This window comes from Nyctibius grandis, chromosome 2, assembly GCF_013368605.1.
Source record: "Nyctibius grandis isolate bNycGra1 chromosome 2, bNycGra1.pri, whole genome shotgun sequence".
NCBI classification, from domain to species: Eukaryota; Metazoa; Chordata; class Aves; order Nyctibiiformes; family Nyctibiidae; genus Nyctibius; species Nyctibius grandis.
The window spans coordinates 119,402,634-119,415,065 of NC_090659.1; positions in this window are offsets into that span (position 1 = coordinate 119,402,634).

A 12,432-nucleotide genomic window follows, 5' to 3' on the forward strand; every position below is an offset into this window, starting at 1 on the left:
GCATGAGTAACACTTAAAGGAACTCACCAGGCAAGTGGTATATAGCTAAACAAATCCCCAAATACCCAAAGTCACTCCTCATCGAAACTTGAGTTTAGATAAGTGCCTTTCTGGTTTTAAGAGAGTGGCATGAGTCGGTCTCCTCCTGTTCTGGTGCCATCCTGCTGCGGCAGCCAGAGAGCAGCAGCACTCCCTCCCTGCCAGAGGGAAGCAGCAATGACCCTGCTGATTCCTTACAGAAACCTTCCACAAGTGGAGCCTACCTGTTTCCCACATGAGATGTGATCAGTAAACCTTGCACCATTTTTGATAGCCCTTGTAACCAGTGTCGCCTGCCCAGTTGTGAGGTTACTCTCTCCCAAGAGCTACTGTATGGCTGGAGCCAACCCGTTGTAGTGATGTAGTGAGCTGGGACATGTGAAGCCACATGCACCAGCCCTTATTTTTGTTGGTCTCTTGTGATCTCTTCATTGACTGCTCCCACCTTGGCCAAAGTGAGATGGCTTGGGCAAGTTTGCTCAGAACAGTTCTCCCCTGGAGGGGTTCTCCTCTCCTGACTCTCTTTCCAAGTATTTCTTAGTTTTGTGTGCATGTGCACAACTGGAGAAACAATGGCGTCTCTACAAAATAATTCTGTCTTATATTTATTTTTCTAGAATTATATATTTATAGTTACCTGAGCTGCTTCTGACATTGCGGGCTAGTGTGAAGTCAATCACTCACTGCCACCTCTCATCATGCTGCTTTATCAGTGGATTGCTTCAAATGCACTTACCTTGCAAATTGCACAGCAAGAATTCGCTCTTCCTTAAGGGTCATTTCAAAAATAGTTTCCAAGAAGGCATTTTCTAGTCCAAATTGCCTCTATTCTTTTTCAGATAAAGGAATACTGCCTACAACAAATATAAGCACGCATAAAAATCCTGGATCCATACATTCTTGGAATTCAGGCTGTTTGAATTCTGGATCCAAAATAGCTGGCTAGAGCTTCTTTTTCATTTTCTTTCACTCTCTTTAAGATTCATACATTTTCCTGAGGCTTATTCACTGGCAGTAAGCAGAATAAAAATGTACTCTCATGCAAGGGAGGGAGCCTTTTAGTGAGTAATTCACACAGGGAATAATCCAATTATAAGAATTATTTGAAAAAAAAGTGGATTCTGAGCTACATTTTTGCACAGCCAGTGACTAACTTTGAATAAATAAGAGACATCTATGTAAATCATAAATTTGTTGCGTTCCAGGGCTCGTGCTTAGCATGCTGAATGGCACATGTCATTTTTTTAAGCACAAAACAGGTTAGTCCTTTTCTTACCAAAAATAAAACTATTTGTGTAAACAACAAGCCAGGTCCAAGAGATAATTATCATAGAATCGTTTTGGTTGGAAAGGACCTTTAAGATCATCAAGTCCAACCATTAACCCAGCACTACCAAGTCCACCACTAAACCATATCCCTAAGCACCACATCTACACGGCTTTTAAATACCTCCAGGGATGGTGACTCCACCACTTCCCTGGGCAACCTGTTCCAATGCTTGATAACCCTTTCAGTGAAGAAATTTTTCCTGCTATCCAGTCTAAACCTCCCCTGGTGCAACTTGAGGCCATTTCCTCTCATCCTATCATTTGTTACATGCCACAGACATGGGAGAAGAGACTGACACCTGCCTCACTACAACCTACTTTCAGGTAGCTGTAGAGAAATTGCCCCTCAGGAAGAAAGCATTAGGAGCATTCACCCTGACTTAATAATTACAGAGATGATTAGCACATGATAGCTGATAGTCTGTACCTTATCACGTACTGGAGACTGATGGACAGTGAGCTCACACTCCTAGTGAGCTCTGCCTTCTCCTTAGACTTCACAAGCTCACGGTGGTTCTTTAGTAAGTCTGGAGGTCTACATCTTTGCTGAATACAGTCACCAAGCTTTTGGATTTCTGTGTTCATGACTGAATCCTTCATTAAGGTGAGCCAGAAGGAAATCTTGCTTGTCTCCAGGACTGGCTGTGCCAAGATAGCTCTGCCGGTGCATACCTTTCAATTTTCGCACAGCAATTCATCATAGAATCATAAAATCGTAGGATGGTTTGGGTTGGAAATGACCTTAAAGATCATCTAGTTCCAACCTCCCTGCCACGGGCAGGGACACCTTCCATTAGATCAGGTTGCTCAACGACTCATCCAACCTGGTCTTAAACACTGCCAGGGAGGGGGTAGCCACAGCTTCTCTGGGCAACCTGTGCCAGTGTCTCACCACCCTCACAGTAAAGAATTTCTTCCTAACATCTCATGTAAATCTACCATCTTTCAGTTTAAAACCATGACCCCTCATCCTATCACTACAAGCCCTTGTAAAAAGCCCCTCTCCCGCTTTCCTGGAGGCCCTTCAGGTACTGGAAGGCTGCTAGGAGGTCTCCCTGGAGCCTTCTCTTCTCCAGGCTGAACAGCCCCAACTCTCTCAGCCTGTCTTCATAGGAGAAGTGCTCCAGCCCCCTGATCATCTTTGTGGCCCTCCTCTGGACTCACTCCAACAGCTTCAAGTCCTTCTTATGTTGGGGGCCCCAGAGCTGGATGCAGCACTGCAGGTGGGGTCTCACGAGAGCGGAGTAGAGGGGCAGAATCCCCTCCCTCGACCTGCTGGCCACGCTGCTTGTGATGCAGCCCAGGATCCGGTTGGCCTTCTGGGCTGCAAGCACACATTGCTGGCTCATGTTGAGCTTCTCATCAACCATCACCCCCAAGACCTTCTCCTCAGGGCTGCTCTCAATCCATTCTCCGCTCAGCCTGTATTTGTGCTTGGGATTGCCCCAACCCACATGCAGGACCTTGCACTTGGCCTTGTTGAACTTCATGTGGTTCTCACGGGCCCCCTTCTCAAGCCTGTCAAGGTCCCTCTGGATGGCATCCCTTCCCTCCAGTGTGTCGACCACACCGCACAGCTTGGTGTCGTCGGCAAACTTGCTGAGGGCGCACTCAATCCCACTGTCCGTGTCACTGACAAAGATGTTAAACAGCACCAGTCCCAATACCGACCCCTGAGGAACACCACTCCTCACTGGTGTCCACTTGGACATCGAGCCATTGACTGCAACTCTTTGAGTGTGACCATCCAGCCAATATCTTATCCACCGAGTGGTCCATCCATCAAGTCCATGTCTCTCCAGTTTAGAGGCAAGGATGTCATGCAGGACAGTGTAAAATGCTTTGCACGAGTCCAGGTAGATGACATCAGTTGCTCTTCCCCTATCCACCAGCGCTGTAACCCCATCGTAGAAGGCCACCAAATTTGTCAGGCAGAATAGGAAGCATAAAGCTGTCGTTCTGCCTCTCTTTCCCTTGCCCTGACGACTAGATAAAATCCCACTTGACATTAATCATAGCTATTTCTAAGCAGTTCAGCTTGCCTTTTTAGCTCAGTCTGGCAGCTGAATTTGCTGCCAGAGCTGAAGGAGTCCAGTAAGCTATTTAAGAAGTAGCTCATAGTTCATTAGCTGTCTTCCATCATATCTCTTCACGCTGTTTCCAAACAATTTCATTTATTTTTGTGGGACACAAACAATTCTGAACTGCCCATCTTGTTTAGCAGCTACATTTATTTATTCCTTATTATTGTCCATACTGTTTTGCAGAGACAGGAGCCATCAACACAGCAGTTACAGCCTAAATTTCTACGAGTCCTTGTAATAACCTTCTTCTTCCACCTAATCAGTCAGCCTGTGTTCATGGGGGGCTTTTTATGCTTGCTACATGCCACTGTGTAGCACAAAATAAAATACATCAAATGAGAGAGGAAGAGGTGACAAAGGAAATGAATCATGGTAATAGTCCAGTATAACATGTATGCATTGAGTAAGAAACAATGCAGAATGTGATTTTGCATTGTTTCTTACTTAATGTCATGCTGGAAGAAAGGCATCAACATTCACACTCTCCTGCAAGCTCTCGACCTTGTATTTTGAGCTCTGAAACATCTGCAAAATGTACCTTTGGTGGTCTTAGTGACCATTGGAGACCTCGGAGGTCAGGAAGAGCTTTGGAGATGAGCCCAATGCTCCAGAGGTGTTGGATCTGACATGCAAGCATGTGTTACAGCCAACAGCTGACTCCACCTAGGCTGTCTGCACCATGATCCCGTTTCAAAAGCCAAGGAGCCCTGTGTGAGACCAGCTTGGGTCCAACAGGTGTATTAATGCCAACAGTGCACCACAAGGAAGCAGATCACCAAAACCAGCCTTTATTTCTGTGGAGCAATGTCTGAGCTAATATATACTCTTCAGTGTACCCTGGCTTGGCATTCATGGCATGGATAACGTGCAGCCCAGATGGTCCAGCTATGGGTAATTCAGAAATGCCTCTGTAAGTGCAAAAGCCTCCAGGAATGGTCAGTGTTACTCAAGGAAACAAAGCGATGAGATTAGTGTGGGGGACACTTCATTGGCAATGTGTTGCACATGTTGCCAAAACAGACAGGAACCTCCTGGGAGAGGCCCATACTAAAATTTCCACCTCACATCACTGAATCTGTTATGTAGTCAAGTAACATGGAGACATATAGAGCATAAATATGACGTGTCCTCTTTTCCCTTCCCATCCTGAAAAAAACCACTCCATTTTTCTCCTAGGCTCCTGGAAGTCTTGCTGGCTTCACATGGTTGCCTTCACATCAAGTTCTTTCTGAAACATCTCTGAGTGAAACAAAACTGATTAATCTGCCTTGGCACTTTTGGTGATTTTTGGAAATTATTGCTCATGAGCTGATCAATCTGCTGTATTATTTGTGCCTTTGAGATACGCAGAGACTTTCACCTTCTCTTTCTCATCCAAATTGCAGAATATTTTCTACAGACTGTTAAAATAGATATCACCATGCTGTTACTAATCCAGAGTTTCTAAGTTCTTCAGAGCAAATAAGAGGTTTGCCACAGCCTTCTGAAGTATGGGGTTACCGGCAGATGTTTGTGCATTTACCTGAAGGCAGCTTTCTGATATTACATGGATACCGTGATGGAAAGTTTATGACCTAATCCTTCTGATTTTAGTAGCCTGTGCAGTGAGCTAAAGGTAGGTACTGTAATCAAATGTGATCTGATTTGTGCCATTATCTCCCTCAGACAGCAGCCGCCTGTGTTTGAAGGCAGGAGCTTCAAAGCAGTGTCACCACTGTCTGGTAACAAACACAGCACATCACAGAAAGAGTTGTGCTGAAGGAGGAGCTCTGCTGGAGTAAGAAATGTCTTGTCATTGTAATAGCCACTTTGCGAGTGTCTGCTTCCATGTAGAGGTTTTGCCTGGAGTCTTCCCCAACCATTTGCATACAAATTTAAATGAATATAATCTGTTTGTTTAAGCCTAGACCTGTAACTTGCCTATCCCTCCTGCGAATTCTTGCTCATGGCTCCTGGAAGGACACACTGGCTGAGTAATTGGCATTGTGAGAAAGAACCAGGTTATAAAACAGACTCAAAATTTTAGTGGCCGTCTACAGGAGTTATGTTTTGGAGACAACAGAGATAGTCCAAAACAGGGCCAGGGTTAGAGGCAATAGATGAGCAGTGGCGAGGGTCCAGGGTCTGGTGTTTGAGCTGTCCCCCTGACCCTTTTTTATTTAGCATTTGTGAGAAACTATATGATTTTCTCAGATTGATGCACGGTTTAATCACAAGTATGTCTCAAGAGCCTTGTTAAGATCAGACACATCTTGACGGCAAGTCTCAATCCCCAAAGTATTTACATCTAAAAAGACAAGGCAGAGGAAGAGATAGGAGAGGGAGGGGAGCACTGGCAAGGAGAAGGCTAGATCACCTGAAAGGGAAAAAATAAGGTCAAGCTAGACTTCAATTTATACATTTTGTTGCACTTAATGCAGTATGCAGCAGCTCTGAAAAGGCAGGTAAGCTCAAAGAGAAGTGCTCCTCTGTGCACTGCAGTGCCTCTCTTCATGGTTGAACTAGAAAAGGTGACGCTGGTTTCAGCCCCTGGGACTCTGCACTGTCTCTGTAGGTGACGAAAGCAGGAGATGCCACAGAGGTTAATGCAGCAAGAAGCAGATTTTGAAGCCTCTGGCGTAACAATTAACTACTCAACAACCTGGAGATGTAGGACAGAGAGAGAGGAGATTGCCAAGAGGCCGTGATTAGATTATCTAAAAGACAAGAAGAGGAAACAGAAGCATGAGCCAGGCTATGGAGCTACTTGGGAGTTAAGACTAAACTGTCTAAGTTGTGGAATGGGAGCCCAGAACGCAATGGCAGAGAACAACTCACCCAACTTTTCACACATGTGCAGACTGTCAAACCTTGGTACCCTTATTTGTAGAAGGGATTTTATGGTGTGGTTGCATGGTTGTGCAGTGCAGCAAAGGTAGATAAATGGCAGCAGCAATTAAGGACAGGAGCCAGGAGCCAGGCTAGCTGCTCTGCTGCCCACAAATCTGTGTTTTTTTCCATGCTACTGAGAGAAGGGCCCTCAAAAAGCAGCAGCTTGGGTGGGGTGTGTGTCAGAGGGATAGGAACTGGGAGAGTGGAGGAGGATCTGGGAGGTGGGCAGATGAGAGAAGACATGAAGGCTGGGGAGGAGCAGGCCAGGATGAGGGGAAGAGCATTGGAGCTCAGAAAGCCTGTGCAGCCCCTGAAGAGCCGCACAAACAGCTGCACAGCCAAGCTGGTGGCTCCCAATGAAGAAAGGCAGACCCTGGTGGAAAGACCATCCTGCTCCTGGGGCTGGAATTAACTCTCACAACAGAGCCTCAGAAAGCAACTCCCAGTGTGTTGATCTCCCTGTCTCAGAAACATTAAGCTTGGGGGTTCCAACCAAGGCAGTTGGCTTCCAAACATTCATACACCATCGATTCCTGAAAGTCCCGTGGCACAGGGTTGCTGGGGTGGGATGGGAAGGGACTTTTCTCCCTATTGCAGCCTCTACTGGCACAAAGCTGCATGATCAGTTAAAGCAGTGGACTTCAGAGAGGAACTGTTCTTTTGGTGTCTTTCGGGCCTATAATACAAAATTCAGTGATTAAAAGATAAAAGGAGCTTCTCTGTTTTGTCATTTGATCACAGCTACGCTTGCTTCCTGCCAGCTTGTCAAAGCTTGGTGACAGCAGAAGGATCCTGCCAGTCTTGCTGCCGGTTCCTCTAATAGCAGCTCTCAAGAAATCCTTCCTCATTTTTTCTCCCAAATGGACCTGAACCAGAACCTTGGATCTGAACATCTTCAAAGGCTGAGTGAGGAGTATTCAGTGAGAGAGGAGTATTCAGTCCAAATCTGGATCAAGTTCTGCTTGATTTTGGGTTGGAACTAGTCTCAAAATGTAGAGTGAGCCATCAGGGGACTTTGGGATGTCCAATACCCAGAGCAGGTCTGGATCTGCATAGTGTGCCTGGTCTGTCACAAGGCACTGGGTGACTCTGATTTGCTCATCTGATTAACTGCAGAAAATGTGTACTCTCAGGCCATCGTGACTGTGAGATAAACTCCATTAGCACAGATCTCCTGTTTTTATGTAAGAAAACACTTTTAACTTCATATTTTCTAATGGGCTGAGAGCCATCCATCAGTCTGTGGCTGAGTCATAAGCAGCAGCTCATTATGCATCAGTATCGTGATGGCTTGTTGCTTTGATGAGTGTTGCTGCTTGCACTTTGATATACTGATAGGCTGTATTTCCAATGACAATTGCTTTTAGCTTTCTTAGTATTATCGTTGCTACTGTTAATTGCAGTCTGGTGGCTCTCTGAAGTGGCCCCATCCAAAAGGGTCCTAAGGAACCTAAGGAACGATGCCGCTCATCCGCTGCATCTGTGGATGGAAGTACGGTGACACAGGTCACAGCTCAGAAACACAGCAATGACAAGGCTGATGGACATTGTTCTGTCCATAGGATGGGCAGTGCTGTCACTATGTGAGAAGCAACTGCAATATGCAGGGGCAGGAGTGTGAGGTCTTTAGGAGTCCTGGTGCCCTGGGGAAGGAGGAGTGTGGGCAGATTTGCTCTTGCTGAGCTTCCAGATAGCAGAGCAGAGCAGTTGTTTTCAGCACATCTCATTGCAATTGAAGGAATCACCTTGGATGAGGGGTTCTTTTCCATGGCTGTGCAGGTATCCTGCATATGGCTGCTTTTGTGTAAAAAAGGGCTGTACACAGCGAGGCTCAGACAGTACAGAATGACTACTGAAAGCCACACCTCAAATGGCACCACAGCTAACTACCCAGCATTGTCTTCTACAGCCAAGCTTGATGGTGTATGTTAATAGTACTGACCCTGCATGTTGTAATTACTTTCTTCTTGAAGAAAAATTGTCCTTAATTTTATCACTGAAACCCATTATTGGAAAACGTGGAAATAATTACTCAATACACTGTTTTCTGCCTAATCTTTCCATCCTGAGAGAGGTTTGTACCCTAAATGGGTAAGATTTCTTTTCTTCTATTTTTATTTTATTATTTATTTTAACTTTTAATTCCTTCTAATTTATTTCTATTTTTATCTTCTATCCTTCTATTTTTACTTTTATAATTTAATATAAGTGTGGTTGATAGCATACGAAAATCCTGATGAGCTGTTTCTCCCAGGATATTTAACTTTATCTAATTTTGCTTTGTGCCACTAGAAGCCCATTCCTCAGATGTGCTCCATAAATGTCATCAGACATTCCCTTCTTCCAGTTTATGGCACTCTGGGGATAAATTTACCTGCTCGAGTCTGAGTCATCATTTCAACTACATCATGTTGTGTACACACTGTCTTCTCCCTAACCCAGCCGTCCCGATCCTCTCAGCTCTTTTCCTACGTGCCATTAAGCATTTGCATTGCTTGTCCCCAGTTGCTCTCCTTTCTGCTGCATTCTCTGCAAGAGCAGAGCTGGAAAAGAACAGTGTTTGAGGTGAGGGTGTGCATCAGGTTGTATAAAGAGAATTAGATTTTTCTGCTATTTTTTGACTCAGCTGAATATCTTGTTTGCCTTTTTGTTTTTGGACTACTGCAGGGCACTAGCAAAGAACCTGCAGCAATGTACTTTTAAGTGAAACTGGAAACGTGGCTGAGTAATAACCCAGCAGTATAATTCAAATCACTCATTTGCCTGTGAAGTCCCCAGCCTTTGGCAGCATTGCACTTTGGCTGCCTGTTCGCAGCACTCCCTGCCCATCCGTTCAGCGGGATGTTTAATTGCTTTGCTCCTGAGATGGCTGATTCCTGCCCCCAAGCCTGTTCCCTGTGCCCCGTGCAAGTCTTCAAGCTCTCCCGTTTCTGCTGTATGAATGGTTTGCTGATGGAGGAGCCTCATTTCATCCCAGCGCAGTATCACATCACCAAACCGTGAGGTCTTTTCTTGCCAAGGTGACCTGTAGCCCCCTGACAGCACCTCCCAGCTTCCCACTTCGTGGCCATTGCCATGACGTTTGTCTCCAGTTTCATGCAATTATTCTACTAGATCCTACTTTTTCTTTTAATAGGACTGTAACATCAAGTCTCATTATCTTTTTACTCAGAGGAAGAAGGTCCAGACTGTTTCAAAAGGAAACAATTTACAACGATGGGCAGGTGCTCACAGTATCTCATTTACAATTTATTAACACCAGTAGAGTTTTACTGGGAGATTATTTCACCTTCCTACAGCTACTGCTTCTCTGACAACAATTATTAAAAACTCCTTTTGGTTAGAATGGTATAATTTCCTTGCCAGCACAGGGAGGCTTTATGTTTGAGGTTAATAAAATGTAACGTTTCATTCCAGACATCACAGTTTGTGTCTCTTGCTGTAACACTCCTTCCTTAGAAACATTTTCCTCTGGGGTGGAAAATGTCTAGGCAAAAGCGTTACCCAGAAACACTACTTTGGAGCTGTCCATATCTATATCTGCTTTCATGCAGAGCCAGAAAGGGGACTCCTAGGCTTAGCAAGCTGCAAAGCTTTAAGAATTACAAAGAGCTGATACAACTGGACAAAAAATGTCAGGAAAAAAAATATATTTTTCAAAAAGTAGCAAAAGAAAGTTTCTTTTACTCTTAAAAAAGTTGCTTCTAGCTCAGAGATGTTCTAATTTCAGGCTAGGGGGAGATCTACTCTGCTGTGAACTTTAAACCATTGCCCGAAGGAAAAAGTTTGTTATCTGAGTCCTTACTCAAAAAAGCAGGGTGCTCCTTGACTGCAACTAGATGAACACAGAAAATATGGACACACAGAGAAATCTTCCACTCTACTGGGAGGGTGAGACTGATAGCAGTAAAATGAGTTTTTCTCCCAGTTCAGGAGGAAAATGAGGGTGAATGTGGGTAATGGAGGCAATGGTGAGCAGCTCAGAGGTCCAGCTTGGAGATAACATGGAAGAAACAGCTACCCCTTTGTGTGGTTCTTCTACTGCTTTTCAAGTGTGTAAGGCAGCTCCCCTTAGTAAACAGAAATATAATGGAAGAAACCAAGATTTAGGAAGAAAATAAGGATTTTTAGCATTAGATGTCTAAAAGTGTAGCATTTGGTGAAGACGTGCCACAGGAGGGTAGCAGCCGAGAAGCCAGCAATAGGAAATCCATTTTGTAGTGCTGAAATTCAGTGAAGCTTCGTTGTCATCTCGTAGTCTCATCAGCTCACAGTTTAGCAGCAACATACAAGAACAATGTCATACTGTGAGAAAAAAAAACCTGAATGAAATCTTTGCTGTTGCAGTTTATGCAGGGGATCATAACATTTCTCCTACACACATGGTAAATAGGACAGTTCTTTATGATCTTGCTCAAGAAAATCACCTTTGTTTGCATGAGACACCTTTAACTGTCCGGAGGGCTTTGGAGCAGACCTGTGCACACAGAGGGGACCTGCTGTGTTCCTCAGATACAAGGTAGAAGGAGGGAAACCCGGTGAAGAAAGTGAGACAACCCACACTGAGATTACTTTTGTTTCAGTCTGATGATAACATCTTTTTCATCTCCTTCTCCAAGGTGCTACATAAAGAGTGTCATCATCCCATCTGTATAGATGGGGAAACTGGGGTGCTCAGAGAAGGTTGGAATTGTCTCTGGATTCAGGGGCTTAAATGCATCTGCCTACATGTGGCTGGGAACCTAACCACCTATTATAAGCAATGCCGATGTGTGATGTGATTCACCCACCTAAACATGAGCACCTAGTGCCACTGGAGTTCCTTGGAGTCTCATCTCTGGCCTTGCTCTGCCACTGCAGAAGGGCACGTGCCTCTGTTTGGTCTTGAACCATACATAGCAGCCCCATAGGGATGCTCCACATAGCTCAGGGCATGTAAAAATGACAATTGGTGCTTCTGTGTGGGCAACTGAATCAAGCCGCGTTTGTCTGAGTTTGGAGCTGGTTCTCCCCTGGAGGGATCATCGCAATGACACACAGCAGGACTGGATGGAAAAGCCAGGCTGCATCCTACTGCCAAACTCATGGCATGAAGATGAAGGGCAGGTGATGGGAAGAGGAGTAGGAATGGCCTCCAGGAGAGGTGAAAGAGGAGATTTCAGCAGGTGGGTTTTTAACAATTGTTTTGGGAATTTCAAGGTGATTTTCAACGGCCAGCGTGATGAACATGTTTGGTTGTAACTAGTCTCCAACACTGACCCATGTTGTCCCAGATCTGCTCTCAGTAGCCCTCTCTCCCAGGCAAAGTGCTCTTTTGTGATGAGAAGGGCTGTGCTTGGATTCAGAGGTGTACCTTATCAGGAAAAGGAATAACTGAAATCGCCTTCCTGCTCCTTTGTGATCTTTTATGAATCTGGGTCATTGTGTCCCAGTGTTTCCATTTCATACAGGTTCAGATTAAAAGTAGAAAGCATTTTCCTTTTTCTGCTTTTCCTAACAGATTATTTCTGCAAATCCCAGCTTTGCAAACCTCACCTGCTCAGACAGCTGGGTTTCTTCATGCACCTTGAAAGCCTTGCAGCTCAAAGTATACCTTCCACCACACTGGTATAATGCCCTTACCACCTCACAGAAGGTTCCCAATGTAGAGAAGGAAGGAAAAAGTGGCTGTGGACTCTGTGGTTAGAAGCCACTGGTGGAGATGAGCTTTTCCCTGTTGTCATATCAGACCCCCAGCTCCTGTCTCTGTCTTACCATGAAGCGTCATGTATGAATGAAGGCATCTCAGCGTGCCTCACCTAAACTGAAAAATCTTTGAATCAGACACTGTGTTTACACTTCTAGTCATAAAGTAACCCTGTACAGTTATACCACTGGAGACCCACAGTTGGATTTTGTTTGGGCAATTTCATATTTGAAGGCAGCAATGCTTTCTCTTTTAATAAAGCTGCAGAAGCTGGCTAGGGGCATCCATGCAGGTAACCCCCTTTGCCATACCCATAGTCTCTGAGTACAGTCAGAGGGCTGGATTAATGCTGAACATGGTGAGAAGTGCAGCACGACCTGTCAGATAGACCCAGCCACATGACTGTCTTGGTTGATGAGGGCT